Raw genomic sequence first — 17358 nt, 5'->3', positions numbered from 1 at the left:
ATGCCATGACAGCTTAATTTACGTAAGAGCCTTTGGTGAGGGACCTTGTCAAAGGCTTTCTGGAAATCTAAGTACACTATGTCCACTGGATCCCCCTTGTCCACATGTTTGTTGACCCCTTCAAAGAACTCTAAGAGATTAGTAAGACACGATTTACCTTTACAGAAACCATATTGACTATTGCTCAACAGTTTGTTTTTCTATGTGTCTGACAATTTTATTCTCAACTATTGTTTCGACTAATTTGCCCGGTACCAACGTTAGACTTACCGGTCTGTAATTGCTGGGATCACCCCTAGAGCCCTTTTTAAATATTGGCGTTACATTAGCTAACTTCCAGTCACTGGCTACCAAAGCCGATTTAAAGGACAGGTTAGAAACCTTAGTTAATCGTTCCCCCTGGCCCTGGCCGAGCGCCCCAGCTGGTCCCGGCTAAGCACCCCTGGCTTGCGCTGGTCCCAGCCAAGTGGCTCCGACCCGGTCCAGCTCGGGCCCTGCAGCACCGGTCCTGGCCGAGCGGCTCCAGCCCAGATCAGGGAGTCGGGTCCTGCGGCCCAGTTGCAGTCCCGGCAGAGCGGACCCGGTCCTGGCCCCAGGCAGTGTGGTAAGGGGGCAGGAAGCAGGGAGGGGGTGTTCGGTGGGTTGTTGGGGGTGGATAGGGGTCAGGGCGGTCAGAGGGCAGGGAATAAGGGGATTGAATGGGGGCAAGGGTCCTGGGGGGCAGTCAGGAAGGAGCAGGGGTTGGATGAGGTGCTGGGGGGCAGTCAGGGACAGAGAGAAGGGGTGGTTGGATGGGGCAGAGGTTCTGGGGGGGCATCAAGAATGAGAGGAGGGGTTTGATGGGGCGGCAGGGGGCAGTCAGGGGATGGGGGAGGATGGGTCAGCGGTCCCCGGGGGGGTGTCAAGGAGCATGGGGGGTTGGATGGGGCACGACCCCTGGGGGGGCATGACCCCCTCGTGAGGTGAGGACAAGGGAACCTGTTGTTAATATTTTGGCAGCTCATCACTGGCTCCCACCCTCCTGTACATTTACTGCTTCTCTCCCTCCAACCAGAACCCACCACCAGCTCCCTGAGAATCCCTTACCTGAGCCAGCTCCATTGCAGCCATTTCCTTCCCCCTGGGAGGAGGGGATGATCTGGAGCGAAACGTGGACGTTATTCTGTAGCCTGCCAGGGTGAGAAGGGCAATGTGAGAGAATTCAGACAGGGTTTCTGTCCTTTCCACATGTCGATTCCTCCCAGAATTTTCCCCTGCTAATGGACATTCTAGGTTCTGCCACACTGTGAAGCACAAAGTGACCTTATCCCAGTACAGGCCTAGCGCCCTCCTACCAGGGTGTAACCCTCTGACACATGGTGACACCCTCCCAGCAGCAGAGTCTCTCTGTTACACTCATCAAGTTTGCGGGCGATACCAAGCTGGGAGGGATTGCAAGTGCTTTGGAGGACAGAACTGAAATTCAAAATGATCTGGACAAATTGGAGAAATGGTCTGAAGTAAATAGGATGAAATTCAATAAGGACAAATCCAAAGGCCTTCCTAAATGAAGTAACAATCAGTTGCACACATACAAAATGGGAAATAACTGCCTAGGAAGGAGTGCTGTGGAAAGGGATCTGGGGGTCATAGTGGATCACAAGCTAAATAGGAATCAACAGTGTTGCAAAAAAGCAAGTATCATTTTGGGATGTATTAGCAGCAGTATTGTAAGCAAGACACGAAAAGAAATTCTTCTGCTCTACTCCACGCTGATTAGGTCTCAACTGGAGTAGTATGTCCAATTCTGGGGGCCACATTTCAAGAAAGATGTGGACAAATTAGAGAAAGTCCAGAGAAGAGCAACAAAAATGATTAAAGATCTAGAAAACATGGCCTATGAGGGAAGATTGAAAAAAACTGGAGAAGACTCAGAGGGGACACGATCACAGTTTTCAAGTACATAAAAGGTTGTTACAAAGATGCCGGAGAAAAATTGTTCTTCTTAACCTCTGAGGATAGGACAAGAAGCAATGGGCTTAAATTGCAGCAAAGGCGGTTTAGGATGGAGATTAGGTAAAAAAACCTCCCTGTCAGAGTGGTTAAGCACTGGAATAAATTCCCTAGGGAGGTTGTGGAATCTCCATCATTGGGGATTTTAAAGAGTGGGTTAGACAAACACCTGTCAGAGATGGTCTAGATAATACTGAGTCCTGCCTTGAGGGCAGGGGACTGGCCTAGATGACCTCTAGAGGACCCCTCCAGTTCTCTGATTCTAAGAACCAAAGGCCAGAGAAGAGCAGAATCCAAGGAGTCACTCTGGGGATTCTCCCTGTCATTGTCCCGAAGGCAGCTCTCTCAGGTTAACAAAGTGGTTTTGTGAAAGTTACTGGGGGCCCCCCTTAATAGCTTACAAGTGGCCAGTAGGGGGAAGCACAAGCCTCACGTACACAGTAACCTGAACTTTTGAACTATCTTTTCTCTTCTGCCTCAAAGCAGAGAAATCTTGCTCCAAGCCAGTTTTCACTGACCAGATAACGGTTTCACGGGGTCTGGCAACCACCAATGAAGCGTTAACACGGCTTGGTCTTTGTCTGAATGTGTATAAAGGATCTGTAAAACTTGTGTCAGGCAGAGTCTTCTGTATCTATTTACAGGGCTCTCCTTTCTTCTGCAGAATAAAGCATCTTTCCTTATCCCTGTCAGGCTGTTACTGGCTCTCAGCTAGACGCACCTGATATTTCAGTAACAGGGACTCTCCTAGCTCGGACATTGGACTCCGGACGGCTGCAGCGAACTGGGAACGGTGCCAACGGGGTGTTTGGCCCCTCTTTCTCTGCTTCACCACGGCCCCTGGGGTTCGTGTTCCGATAAGGTGAGCCCTAATAGGATAAGGAAATGCTATCTGGTTCTGGTTTGCTATCTGGTTCTGGTTCTGTTCTGTTTAACCGGTTACTGTTGTTTTTCTGCTCTGTTCATTTGGGCATTAGGTGTGTGGGTGGAACTGAACCTCTCATTCATAATTCCTCGGGGTGGAAGCCATTGCGTGCGATGAAGCTCTGAGGTTGAATTGAGATCCTTCTGTCCCGTCCCCTGTAGCGGTCAGTGTAATAGAAATAGGAAAACCTGGATTAGACCATAATTCCCTCTGCTCTCTGTGTAATTCTCTGTTTGAGTGTCAGAAGACAGATGGGTGGGTCTCTGGATAAACCCTCTAAGGATCGCCCCTTTGGATTATATGTTAGGTAAATGGCCTTTACCCGGTGTTCAGAAAGGAATGTCAAAGAGGAACCATTTATTCTTGTCTTCTGGACTCTGGAGCTGCCCTCTCCACTGTTACTGTCAAGCCGAAGAAGGGTAGACCTCTGTTTTTTGTCTTTCAGATAATCAGAGAAAACTGATGCCAGCTGAACAGCATTCAACGTACCATGCATTTACTGGCACAATAGGAATTATGTTTTGTGTTCTATGTCCTGTCTTGTGGTGTTTGTCTCGTGGCCAGAATTGTTGTGTTGAATATTTTTATAGGATAGTCTAGTTTAAAATCAAACAGAAGGGTTAAATGCAGATACTTGTTTTATTCAACTTGGAATACAAAGTGTTTGGATAAATCAGGAAAATGTGATATACTAAAGTCTAACACATTTGCTTAAGTAAGAAAAAGAAACTTCATTGGCCAGATTGTTAATTGAAAAAAATTATTAAAATTTGCATACCAGCAGTCTTTGGAAGCAAGGACATGAAAAGTTAACCCACTCCCCATATTGTACATGGGCTCCTTCTGGCTACCTCAGATTTCTAGCCAGAGGGCTGGGGATGGCGGGAAGCTATTGGACTAGAGGTAATATTGAGTGAACTCCTCAAATTGGGTGTGCTTGTCCTGGCTTGTTGCTCCAAAGCCCTGTAATAAAGTTATTTCAGTGGAAGGATATATGTGGCATACATTGCATAATAAGACTAATGTACTGTATAACGGCAATGTTTATGTGTTCATGGTTGGGAAAAGGTGTATGAGTGAAGAGTGGAAGATTCCTTTGTAGGTTAAAAGAAGCCAAGAAGGGGAGAAGGAAAAATAACAGAATGAATTAACTGGAAAAAAATAGCTAGCAAGCTCAGGCTAAAGATAAGACACTGGCCCCATTCAAGGACACTGCTCACAGCTAAGACTTGGCTGACAACCAAGAAAGGGGGGGGGGGCTTGAATGTGCCCAAACACCTATGAGATCTGCAAAACACTGCCAGGCACTAATGAAATGTGTTACGTTTCTTTTCTCACAGGTAAAGAAGCGCTACCCAAAGACCCTAGCAGACCTGCCACTCCTTGGAACCAGGAGACTGGATCTATGTAAAGGTCCACCAATGAAAGACTGCTTTGGCTCCATGCTGGAAAGGCCCTTATTAAGTCCTGCTGACTACCACCACCGCTGTGAAGTGCCAAAGACTGACTGCCTGGACCCATGATTCACACTTCAAAAAAGACCCCTCCACCTCGGGAGGATTCTCTTACTGATGATTAGTCTATTCCTTCTTCTAGCTCTGCTGTGCCTTCTGGACAGCAGGGAAAAAGGACAAGGTAAAGTGCTAGTAACCTCTCCCTTGTCCACTGACAGATCTACTGTGCCTTTGAATTTTTCTAGAAGCAAAAACATTACAGGGTGATGTGCTGGTAATCTCTCCCCTGTAGGATGTTGAACCACGACTGTTTCAGGAAAGAAGAAGGAACACTCACTCCACTGCCATTGCCAAAGTCCAGGAATTCCTGACTAGAAAGGACATTAAGAACTGATCCTGGTGAAGAAACAAAGAATTATACACTGGCAGGAAGAAATTTGTGGGACCCCTGCTTGGGAATGTGGTATTGATTGGATTTTGGGGTTTATTCTACAGGCTGCACCCTGTGTTCTGGATAAATCCTTCAGCATGTATTGCCCTCTCTAATTGGATTTTAAATGATAAGTACCAAAGGCACCTTGTTGCCACTGCCCCTGCCATCTCCTCCATTACACTATTACCCCTGTAATACATCCAAATACAGACAATGCCATATATCTGATAAAACCAATGGCCAAGGCCCTCACACTTTAGTGATTAATTTAAAGATTGTTTGGAAAAAAATATGTTTAAAGTTCAGGATATCCCATATAAGCAAACAATTGAGTGAAGAATAAATGGATCAGTGGAAATAAAAATCTATGATCATTCGGAATGATCTTGAGCACCAGACTTGGCCCACTGTCCTTACAGACACATCAGGAACCATCTGATCTGTGGCCATGGAGATATACTTGGACGCTTTCTGGGTGGAAGTGTGGACATTCACAGTGCTCCTTCCAAGCATATGGATCGGTTAGGGGGGTGTGGGCTCCCACATACCGAATCCTGCCGGGTCCATGGGGAGGATGCATGTGGGACTGGATTATTCACCGAGACATCTGGTAAATTAGACCACCTAGTATACCTAACTGATTTATAGTCAGTGCCCCTAGAATAACACCTGACATTTTGGATACGAATAGGGAGTCAATGGACATTTCGGCTGTTAGAACCCCTGCAGCTTCAGTGTATCCATAAACTGAAGCCAGGGGAAGTTGTCACTGTTCATGATAACGTTTGCTGGGAGGATAGAGGACAAGAAACTATCCTGACAGGATACCTACTTTTTCAAGCTAATGATAGCTGTGTGTATGTTAAAACCACCACATTGCAAGATATACATTTTAATCTCATTACCACTGCAGGCAATCATATTGTTTACTGGCCTGCAGATAGAATTTTGTAAGTAGCCTTAGGTTCCAGATACTCTTTAATTGGACTAGTTTAGTACCTGAATGGTTTCAAGATTTGCTTTCGTTGTTACCAGAGGTTCAAAGAATCTCTGAAGTACAAGGGCAAATTCATGTTTCAAAATATATATCAAGTTGAAAAGTATGCCTTTCATACACCTTATAGAGTGTCTATTTTATGTACTAAGTATGATGTATTGTGCTTTGTGACCAAAACTGTATAACAATCCCATCATATTATTGCTATGGAAATGTTATTGCTTGTATTGCTATTAGTTAGCTTAGGATTATGTTGTTGTTGTAGTAAAGGATGTACTAAAAGTAATACCTTTCATGTCCATGCTAATCAGGCATTGTCATTACATCCAATCAAACCCCCTAAGGTTGAAACATCTGATGTAAAATCTGAAATCCATGGCTTAATGCAAATAGAGGTTTGAAAATATTTGTTGTACTAGAAGTACAAAAGGGGGGAGATGTGGAAGTAGAGAAAGAACTGACAGGGATTTGTAGGGGATCTTAATGCATGACAGTCTCTGTTAGCAAAAGTCAGACTAGCTGTTAGCCAGAGTCAGGCTAGCTGTAACCCTAATAACACGAGATCTGTAGAAGCGAGGATTGTGTGAGGCGAGTGGAAAAGAACTGTGAGAAGTGGTTGCGACCTTGCATTGATAGCAAAATATGTAGACTGGCGTCTTCTAGAAGTGAGAAAAATAAGATAGCAGGATGATCTATGTATAAACAAAATGCAGCTGTTGCTTATTATTGTCTGTAACAAAAGTATAAATGCTGCTGTAATTGTTTACCTGTTGAGAGACCTGTCTAGGAAGGGGAGACCCTATGTCCCAGTGCACTCTCTCCCTGTTGTAGCTGCTAAACAGAATAAAGTATATGACTCTGCTGCATCCAAACAAAAAAGTGAGAACTGAGTTTTTCCCTGACAGTACTATAAGAATTAATGTATGGTTTAATTTTGGTTTTTTTTGAATAGCGAAAAGGAATGGTTTTTTTGGGATATTGGTAGAAACGCATTTGATCGATTGCTAGTGTTTGTATTGATGTTAAGGCAGGGACAGATTAGAATAATTTTTAAGATTGATTATGGTTATTTTTTTGGTTTAGAATAAGGGTACGTCTACACTACCCGGCAGGTAGTGATCGATCTATCGGGGATCGATTTATCTAGTGTACACGTGATAAATCGATCCCCGATCGCTCTGCCGTCGACTCCTGTACTCCACCGCGGCGAGAGGCGGTAGTGGAGTCGACGGGGGAGTGGCGGCAGTTGACCCCGGGCCGTGAGGACGCGAGGTAAGTTGACCTAAGATACGTTGACATCAGCTCCACTATTCTCGAAGCTGAAGTTGTGTATCTTAGGTCGATCCCCCCAGTGTAGAGGGGGGGAAGTGGTGGAATGGACGATATTTTCTCTCACATTTTGGTGGTGGATTGTTCAGTTTCATGGGTAATCAGAATAGAAGTTGCAATGGTAGAAGAGGAGAAGATATGATGCATCCACTTAAAGTGTCTTTAGAAGATCTATATAATGGAAAAGTTATAATGTTTATTTTTTTATATGTATTATAAATTAGACATTTCAGTTAAATATCAATTTTTTTGTTTCAAGGTTTAGTAAGTAAAAAATAGAATTTTGTATTGGGTTTATGTTAAGGAAATGAGAGGAATGTTAAAGGCTCAGGCCACAATGTGCACTGTTTTAATTACAAAATGTAGTAAGGTTTAATTTGTAATGCTTTTTTTTGCTTACTATAAAAATTGCTGTATATTTTTGAAGGTTTTTGTAAAAAATTGTTTGTGTGAAGGCCACTGTTAACCAAATTTTCTTATTTACTTTCTCCACACCTGTCATGATTTTATAGACCTCTATCATATCCTCCCTTCGTCGTCTCTTTTCCAAGCTGAAAACGCCAGGTTTTTTAATCTCTTCTCATACGGAAGTTGTTCCATACCCCTATTCATTTTTGTGACCTTCTCTGTACCTTTTCCAAATCCAATTTATCTTTTTTGAGATGGGGCGGCCACACCTGAGCACAGTATTCAAGATGTGGATGCACCATGGATTTATACAGCGGCAACATGATATTTTGTATCTTATCTATCCTTCCCTAATAATCCCCAATATTGTTAGCTTTTCAGAGAACTATCCATAATGACTCCAAGATCCCTTTCTTGAGTGGTAACAGCGAACTTAGACTCTGTCATTCAGTACATAGGGTTGGGATGTTGTTTCCCAATGTGCGTTACTTTGCATTTATCAACGCTAAATTTCATCTGCCATTTTCTTGCCCGGTTATCCAGATTTCTGAGATCCCTTTGGATCTGCTTTGGACTTAAACTCTCCTGAGTAGTTTTGTATTGTCTGCACATTTTGTCACCTCCTTTTCCAGATAACTTATGGATATGCTGAACAGCGCAGGTCCAATACAGACCCCTGGGGGACCCCACTGTTCATCTCTCTCCATTCTGAGAATTTAACATTTATTCCTGGTTTGTTTCCTCTCTTTTAACCAGATCCTGAGAGGACCTTCCTTCTTAATCCATGACAGTTTACTTTGCTTAAGAGCCTTGGGTGAGAGACCTTGTCAAAGGCTTTCTGGACTTCTAAGAACACTAGATTCATTGGATCACCCTTGTCCACATGCTGGCTGACTCCCTCAAATAATTCTAGTAGATTGGCGAGGAATGATTTTCCTTTACAAAAGCCATGTTGACTCTTCCCCAACAAATCATGTTCATCTATGAGTCTGATAATTCTGTTTACTAGAGTTTCAACCAATTTGCCCGATATTGAAGTTAGGCTTACTGGCCTGTAATTGCTGGGATCACTTCTGGAGCCTTTTTTAAAAAATTGGCATTGCATTAGCTATGCTACAGTCATCTGGTACAGAAGCTGATTTCAGTGATAGCTTACATACCACAGTCAGCAGCACTGCAATTTCACATTTGACTTCCTTCAGAACTCTTGGGTGAATCCCATCTGATCCTGTGGACTTACTGTAGTTTAATTTATAATTTTTTCCAAAACCTCTTCTAATGACACCTCAATCTGAGACAGTTCCTCACATTTGTCACCTAAAAAGAATGGCTCAGGTCTGGGAATCTCCCTCACAATCTCTGAAGGGAAGATTGATGCAAAAAATTAATTTAGTTTCTCCACAATGGCCTTATCATCCTTGAGTGCTGTTATAATACCTCGATCGGCCAGTGGTCCCCCTGTCTGTTTAGCAAGCGTCCTGCTTCTGGCGTGCTTCAAAATTTTGTTGTTGTTACTTTTTGAGTCTTCGGCTAGCTGCTCTGCAAATTCTTTTTTGGCCTGCCGGGTTATATTTTTACACGTGGCTGTGACGTTCTCTGATTAAACTATGACCATATAGGTCATTGTTGCAACCACTGTCGTTAGAGCTTCGCAACCAATCTTCTACAAAACGGGGCACGGAAGATGTCTATGGAAAGGCTATGATTTGCTGAAGATGATGATGCTCTTAGCATGCATGTAGTTATGAATATTGGCTCTACCTGTATTTCAAACGTTTGCTCCTGGGGTAACACCCACGTGGTAGTTAGCCAGAGCATCCTGGAGGGACTATGCAAATTGCGTGGCCCATTAAAGGGGGGAGGGACAGCTCAGTGGTTTGTGCATTGGCCTGCTAAACCCAGGGTTGTGAGCTGACTCCTTGAGGGGCCATTTAGGGATTTGGGGCAAAAATCTATCTGGGGATTAGTCCTGCCTTGAGCACCCTATTCTTAATGGACTTTCCTGCCAGGACTAAGTGAAGTCAGGCATTGCCACGTGACTCCAAACTCCATCTTGGACCTGTAATTTTCCACTAGCTGTGCCGAGGGCTTTGTTTGAAGCCATGGGTTTCCCTCCACGTGGCAGAAGCTATAAAAGGCCCTGGAAACACCTCCACCGTCTCTCTATCCTGCTCCACCCTCTTTCCTACTCAAACCTCTGGACTATGGACTTACACTGATGGGACTCAGGGACTGAGGACCGTCCAGTTATCTAGAAGCAACCAGAGACTTATCAAGGCAGAAGTTTATTCCATCACTGCTACAAGTCTGAACCAAGAACATAAGAACGGCCGTACCAGATCAGACCAAAGGTCCATCCAGCCCAGTATCCTGTCTACCGACAGTGGCCAATGCCAGGTGCCCCAGAGGGAGTGAACCTAACAGGCAATGATCAAGTGATCTCTCTCCTGCCATCCATCTCCATCCTCTGACAAACAGAGGCTAGGGACACCATTCCTTACCCATCCTGGCTAATAGCCATTCATGGACTTAACCTCCATGTTATGTATCCAGTTCTCTTTTAAACGCTGTTATAGTCCTAGCCTTCACAACCTCCTCAGGTAAGGAGTTCCACAAGTTGACTGTGCGCTGCATGAAGAAGAACTTCCTTTTATTTGTTTTAAACCTGCTGCCCATTAATTTCATTTGGTGACCCCTAGTTCTTGTATTACGGGAATAAGTAAATAACTTTTCCTTATCCACTTTCTCAACATCACTCATGATTTTATAGACCTCTATCATATCCCTCCTTAGTCTCCTCTTTTCCAAGCTGAAGAGGCCTAGCCTTTTTAATCTTTCCTCGTATGGGACCCTCTCCAAACCCCTAATCATTTTAGTTGCCCTTTTCTGAACCTTTTCTAGTACCAGTATATCTTTTCTGAGATGAGGAGACCACATCTGTACACAGTATTCGAGATGTGGGCGTACCATGGATTTATATAAGGGCAATAAGATATTCTCTATCTTATTCTCTATCCCTTTTTAATGATTCTTAACTCTCTTCTTTCTTTCTTTCTATAAATAAACCTTTAGATTTTAGATCCTAAAGGTTTAGCAGCATCGTGATTTTTGGGTAAGATCTGATTTGACCCGGGTGTGTGGCTAGTCCTTTGGGATCAGAAGAACCTCTTATTTGATTAAATTGGTTTTAAAGAACCACTCATTTCTAGTCTAGTGTTTTTGTTGGTGACACAAGGGACTGGAATTCCCAAGGAAACTGCTGTTCTGCCTTTTTGTTAGCCAGTGGGGTGAAATGAAAGTTTACTTCTGTTGCTGGTCTGGTATCTCTCAGGGGAAAATAACCTCCTGTTTTGGGGTATCTCTGCCCTATTTCTCAGCAGTTTGTCCTGAATTTGGGTATTGTCAGTTGTGACCCACAAAGGTTTGGTTCCCGTGGCTATCCACAGTTTCTGTTCCTTTCTATTTTCCTCAGTAGGATTTTACTTCCTTTTTGCCTCTAACAGCTTCTTTTACTTCGTAGGTTAGACACGGCGGCACTTTCTTGATCGCCTTACTAGGTTTTTTTTTTAAATTTAGGACACATATTTAATTCGGGCTTCCACTGTCGTGTTTTTAAGTTTCCATGCAGTTTGCATTTCTCTTTTGAGACCGTACCTTTTAATTTCTGGTAAACCAACATCCTCATGTGGGTTCCGGTCCCCTTTCTGAAATTAAATGCTACTATGGTGGGGTTCTTTGGTGTTTTCCCCCTTCCACAGGGATGTTGAATTTAATTATATTATGGGCGCTATTACCAAGTAGTCCAGCTACATTCAACTCTTGGACCAGATCCTTGGCTCCACTTAGGACTAAATCAAGGATTGCCTCTTCTCTGGTGGGTTCCAGGACTAGCTGCTCCAAGAAACAGTCATTTATGGTGTCCAGAAACTTTCTGTCTGCATCCCGGCCTGAGGTGACATAGACCCACTCAACATGGGGATAGTTGAAATGTCCCATTACTGAGATTATTTTTACAGCCTCTCTAATCTCCCTGAGCATTTCATGGTCACTATCACCATCCTGGTCAACCAAAGAAGGGCTGGAAAGATGGACATAACTCAGGGACTGAATTTCCCCAAAATTCTTTCCCACGGGGACGGGGGATCAATTCTGCCTGTAAATCCCGTCGAAGCACTCAAGGGAAGGGAGGTGAAGGAGGGAGCTACTGCCAGGTGTCGCACAAGATAGGTAGGAAGTCATGAGTGACATCTCCCCGGAGGATACATACCTGCTGGGGACAATCCTGAACTCGGAGAACTCCCAAGGTCTCTGTCGGGAATCCCAGCTGTTTCCTTCAGCCACGGACAGATTTCGAATTGGCTGAATGATTCCTCCCTTGGGCAGGTACCGCTCAGGATCTCGCTTTCCTCTGAATCATGGAGATCTGGGACCCACGGGTCTCTGTCTTGTTGAGGCTGAGAGAGCTCATCAGGTGGGAAAACTGGAAACTCTGCACGGGGAAAGGATATTAAGTGAGCTCAAAGGGATTGCTCACAAATGTATTATTATTTTAACCCAAGGCCATTTTAACCTAGCAATATGCTGAGGCTAGTGCCACGGAGGCTCAAACATGTAGGCCGTTCTGCTTAAAGAGGGATTGAACACACTCCATCTCTGCTGGGAAAACACCCTGCCATACAATCATCCTCACAGGGGAGTCCTTAAAACACTGAGACTGTAGCTCCATAGCCTAGCAGGTGAAGATTGCAGCCAGCAGGGAAACTACCTGCTTCTTTCCGAGAAAGAGAGGACAGGCGAAAAACAGAATCACACAGAAGGTGGGAAGAGTTGGTGGGGTTCAGGGAGCTACTGCGTGTGATGCATTTTTCCTGCATTCTGCAGGAGCTCCTCTGGGGCGTTGTGCCCATCGAAACCACAATTTCTGGACTAAGAGCAATATTTTACAGTGCTCTAATATCCACCGGCAGATGACGACTTGGTCTGCGCTTTCGAATCTGGCAGCACACTTCGCTCGGTCACATGCTTACAGGGTGCGAAGACTCACACCCTGAACCAAAAAAAAAAAAAAGATAGTCTAGGCTCAGGGAATTCACTTAGGGTTGCCAAGGGCTGCCGTGTGTCCTTCCAGAATGTGGACGGTGACTAATTGTAGAGCTCTGAAAACCAGGAAATGAAGCGTGAAAGTTCATACCATCCTGGCAACATCACCTTAACTCTGCCCTCTAACCCCTGACCATGGTGCAGTAAGGATGGTGCAATGGTTACTGCACTACCGAGGAAACAGGGGATTCTCCTTCTCTTGGGAGTCTTCAAGTCAAGACTGGATGCCTTTGTGGGTGATGATTTAGTCTAACGCAAGGTGTTCGACTCAATACAAAAAGTACAGCAGAAAACGCTACGGTCGGTGTTATACAGAAGGTCAGAGTAGACAACCGAATACTCCCTTTGGCCATAAAATCTACAAATTTGTAACCGAGATGAGGAAGGACTAAGAGAACGTGCCACTGTTTGTGTTGCATTCAGAGATGGGAATCCCAGCATTTATCCGCATGCCCTCCAGCGGCGTGCCCAGGTCCAGCTGTAACTGGATGATGGAGGGAGTCGTTGGAGCAGCTTGGCAGAGCTGTGACTGATATAAAGGGAGGGGCGTGGGATCCTTGAAGGAGCAAAGATGCCTCATTTCATTCCCGAGCGTTGCAGGTTGCAACACTAAAGGCGCACAAGGGTGTGTTCTTGCCGTGAGCGTTGTCGGCACCCTGGGGGAAACACGTGCTGGCCCTCGAGAACGGTCATAGACGCAATGACTCAGAAGGAATCATTTGCAGGACGCTGGTGTGACGCAGGAGGGAGCGGGGCGGATTGACCGGGGAATGCCATTTAGTTTTACTGGGACTGTCTGCACGGGGGATGGGAGAGCAGGGGACGACTTTAGGTGAGGGACAGGACCTGAGCCAGGAAGGGGGGTGGGCAGGGAAGCTGGACAAAGGGGGAGAGCCGGCTGGAGGGGTTTTGGGTTTCAGTTTGGGGCTGGCTGGGAAGAGGCAGGAACCCCAAGTCTGGGGTCTAAGCTCCCTGCCCCCCAAAGGGACCTGGCTTAGGGGTCCTGGTTGTTCCTACAGGCCCTGCTCGGGACTGTGTTCCTGTCGTCTAATAAACCACCTGTGTTACTGGCTGGCTGAGAGTCCCGGTGAATTGCAGGGAGTGGGGGTGCAGAGCCCTGACTCCCCCACACTCCGTGGCAGCTGGGATGGATCCCTTGGTGATTCCCTGCTCTGTTCATTCCCTCTGGGGCACCCGGCATTGACCAGTGTAGGCAGACAGGACATTGGGTTCGATGGACTTTTGGTCTGACCCAGCCTGGCCGTTCTTAACCCTCAGGGGCGAAGACGCGGTGATACTTTGCAAGTCTGAGATGGCTCATGCGGTGTAGGCTCCACCTCTGCGGGCCGGGCCAGGGATCGGACGCTTCTGTTTGCTGGACCTAAACCCAAGTTTTGCCTCAGCCAAGAGAAGTTGTTCGACTTTGTGCTGTTCTCAAAGTGTTCTGCAGCAGGGGAGGGTCTCTGGTGGTGTGTGTGTCACTGGCATATTGGGGTGATGCTGAAACAGGGCAGAGTAGAGGTGGCATTGTGGGGTAGCGTGAACCTTAACTCAGCATAGAGGCAAACAGAAGGAGTTTGCCTGGGATCCCTCTGAGCAGAGGTACGCTAAGTGCTGCAGTAGGGGGACTGCGCTGGTGAGTATCTGAAGTCTGTTGGGGGGGGCAGTTTGACTGTGTGCTTGATTGTTTGATTGCTTGTTTGAACAGTGTGATTTGGGAGTGCTTTGTTCCAGCTGGGCCTGACTGTTATAAAAAGGCAGTCAGCTGCGAACCAGCTGAGCAGCGAACAGTAGAGAGGCAAACAGAAGGAGTTTGCCTGGAGAGAGCCCACTGAGGCTCCCCTCTCGCAGGTTTCCCTGAGTAGCTTCTGCCACAAGTAAGGAAGCTCTTAGAAGGAAGAGACCATGGATGCTGAGCGATCTGCCATTGTGACCTGCACAGGATGCGCCATGTTTGTCTTCCTTCCACAGGATAGAAACGACTTCATCTGTACAAAGTGCAAGCTGATCTCCATCTTGGAAGAGAAGATTCAAGGTCTGGAGAAATGAATAACAACCCTGCGTTCCATAAAAGAAAATGAGGATTTCCTGGATAGACGTCAGGATCAGCTCCAGCGGGCACAATGTTCTGAAGATTCAGAGCAGGCTACGCAGCGGGGACAGAAGGCCAGCGAGGATAATTGGCGGCATGTGACTTCCAGAAGGGGAAAGAGTACCAGAAACATCCATGTACCAGAAACACAGATGCAGGTGAGCAACCGTTTTCATGTTCTCTCCGCAGGTACTAGTGCAGAGAGTGGAGTGGATGATACACCTGAGGGAACAGAGGAGAAGGAGACTCCACTGATTGGAAGGCATGAGATGCACCGTCCTAGGGATGGGGGTTCCACGACCACCACTCCCAAGAGGAGCAGGAGGAGGGTGGTGGTGGTCGGGGACTCTCTCCTGAGGGGGACTGAGTCATAGAATCATAGAATTCAAGATCAGAAGGGACCATTATGATCATCTAGTCTGACCTCCTGCAAGATGCAGGCCACATAAGCTGATCCACCCACTCCTGAAATAATTCTCTCCCTTGACTCTGCTGTTGAATGCTCCAAATCATGATTTAAAGACTTCTAGTAGCAGATAATCCACCAACAAGCGACCCCTGCCCCATGCTTCGGAGGAAGGCGAAAAACCTCCAGGGCTACTGCCAATCTACCCTGGAGGAAAATTCCTTCCCGACCCCAAATATGGCGATCAGCTGAACCCCGAGCATGCGGGCAAGACTCTCCAGCCAGACCCTCTGGAAAAAAGCTAACAATATCCTATCATTGACCCTTTGTACTAATTACCATTGTGGCATGTTACTGACCTATTGACTAAACCCGTTATCCTATCATACCATCCCCTCCATAAACTTATCTAGCTTCATCTTAAAGTCATGGAGGTCCTTCGCCCCCACTGTTTCCCTCGGTAGGCTGTTCCAGAATTGCACTCCTCTGATGGTTAGAAACCTTCGTCTAATTTCAAGCCTAAATTTCCTGACTGACAATTTATATCCGTTTGTCCTCGTGTCCACATTTAGCACTGAGCTGAAATAATTCCTCTCCTTCCCTGGTATTTATCCCTCTGATATATTTAAAGAGTGCAATCATATCTCCTCTTATCCTTCTTTTGGTTAAGGAAAACAAACCGAGCTCCTCAAGTCTCCTTTCATACGACAGGCTTTCCATTCCTCGGATCATTCTAGTGGCCCTTCTTTGTACCTGTTCCAGTTTGAGTTCATCCTTCTTAAACATGGGAGACCAAAACTGCACACAATACTCCATATGAGGTCTCACCAACGCCTTATATAACGGGACCAGCACCTCCTTATCTCTACTAGAAATACCTCGCCTAATGCATCCCAAGACCGCATTAGCTTTTTTAGCGGCCACATCACATTGCCTACTCATAGTCATCGTACGATCAACCAGGACTCCTAGGTCCTTTTCCTCCTCCGTTACTTCCAACTGGTGCGTCCCCAGCTTATAACTAAAATTCTTGTTAGTCATCCCTAAATGCATAACCTTACACTTCTCACTATTGTATTTCATCCTGTTACTAATACTCCAGTTTACAAGGTCATCCAAATCTCCCTGGAGGATATCCCGATCCTTTTCCGAATTGGCAATACCTCCCAACTTGGTGTCATCCGCAAACTTTATCAGCCCACTCCTACTTTTGGTTCCGAGGTCAGCGATAAATAGATTGAATAAAATCGGACCCAAAACCGAACCTTGAGGAACTCCACTGGTAACCCCCCTCCAACCCAACAGATCACCCTTCAATACGACCCTCTGCAGTCTCCCCTTTAACCAGCTCCTTATCCACCTCTGGATTTTCATTTCGATCCCCATCTTTTCCAATTTAACCAGTAATTCCTCATGCGGTACCGTATCAAACGCCTTACTGAAATCAAGATATATTAGATCCACCGCATTTCCCTTGTCTAAAAAATCTGTTACTTTCTCAAAGAAGGAGATCAGGTTGGTTTGGCACAATCTACCTTTCGTAAAACCATGCTGTAATTTGTCCCAGTTGCCATCGGCCTCAAGGTCCGTAACCACTCTCTCCTTTAAAATTTTTTCCATGACTTTGCATACTACAGATGTTAAACTAACAGGCCTGTAGTTACCCGGGTCACTTTTTTTCCCCTTCTTGAATATAGGAACTATATTAGCTAATCTCCAGTCAAACGGTACAACCCCCGAGTTTAGAGATTTATTAAAAATCATCGCTAACAGGCTTGCAATTTCACTCGCCAATTCCCTTAATATTCTAGGATGAAGATTATCCGGGCCCCCCGATTTACTTCCGTTAAGATGTTCAAGTTTGGCTTCCACCTCAGATACTGTAATGTCTACCCCCATATCTTCATTCCCATCAGTCCCTCTATCACTATTCCTTAGCCCTTCATTAGCCTCATTAAAGACCGAGGCAAAATATTCGTTCAGATATTGTGCCATGCCAAGATTATCCCTAATCTCCACTCCGTTTAAAGTTTTAAGCGGTCCCACTTCTTCCTTCTTGGTTTTCTTCCTATTTATATGGCTAAAAAACCTTTTGCTATTGGTTTTAATCTCCTTCACTAGGTCCATCTCCACCCGGCTCTTTGCCTTTCTCACTGCTTCCCTACACCCTCTGACCTCAATAAGGTAGGTTTCTTTGCTGATCCCTCCCATTTTCCACTCCT

This window comes from Mauremys mutica, unplaced genomic scaffold, assembly GCF_020497125.1.
Source record: "Mauremys mutica isolate MM-2020 ecotype Southern unplaced genomic scaffold, ASM2049712v1 Super-Scaffold_100046, whole genome shotgun sequence".
Lineage (NCBI taxonomy): Eukaryota > Metazoa > Chordata > Testudines > Geoemydidae > Mauremys > Mauremys mutica.
This window is presented reverse-complemented; position numbering follows the sequence as displayed.